The sequence below is a fragment of the Aplysia californica genome, unplaced genomic scaffold, assembly GCF_000002075.1.
Source record: "Aplysia californica isolate F4 #8 unplaced genomic scaffold, AplCal3.0 scaffold00362, whole genome shotgun sequence".
Classification (NCBI taxonomy): domain Eukaryota; kingdom Metazoa; phylum Mollusca; class Gastropoda; order Aplysiida; family Aplysiidae; genus Aplysia; species Aplysia californica.
In genome coordinates, this window is record NW_004797632.1 from 121,028 (window position 1) to 121,933 (window position 906).

Here is a 906-nt window from a genome sequence, read left to right on the forward strand (position 1 = left end):
ATTACTGTTTTGCTGCACTGAATGACCGCCATTATGTTGATTTGCTTTTATTTAATCAAACTAAAGCAAGATTCTTACGAGAAGTCACTGCTTTGTCAAATCAACGGGGCTATTTCTCAGATGCCAACTTTCGAGAAAATGTTGTCCAATCTTTTCCTCACAAGTTTGAGATCTGAGGCTCTCGTGGTCTAGAGGTACAGTGTTCGCCTCTCATTCAATAGATCCCGGGTTCGTAACATGATAGCGAACGAAATTTCCTTCCCATAAATTTTCATTTCACCTCTTTTTCTGCTCTCTAACCATGTATGGTATGTCGTCTGCTTTCGTCTCCAATTTCACGCCCCCCCCCCCTTTTTTTTTCTTGCCCGCTCCTTTGGGCTCCTGCCACTTTCTGCAGCCTTTCTACTGCTAATCATGGTCTCCTTCTTACTGCTGTCTTTCAGCCACAGCTCTGATCTAAGGGTAGGTAAAATCTGACACCTAACCTTTCCAGATAAGGGAGAAAAATCTTGGAGGTCCCAATTGCAAGTTGGGCACCTTAAAGATCCCTAGGTGGTCCAAAATCGATAAGAGTAGGTTTCGGCCTCCCCGGGTAGTGTTCAAAATTAATTCCTACCAAACTGAAAATGTTTAATGCGTCCCACACGCTCTTGTGACCTTATGCTGTTGCCAGTGCCGTAAAGCACCTTTTGAAACAAACAAACAAACAAACAAACAATCAAACAAACAAACAAAGTTAAAGCTCTCTAGTTTTATTTCCGTTTGTATCAAGCAACTTGTGTGGACACGATGACTTTTATAAGAGGCCTATATAGATAGTGGTGACTCGACTTGCTAATGATTTGGAAAATTGCAGAATGTAGCCCCCTTTGTTTTCAGCATGTTGTCACTATCGGACCCTCCCCC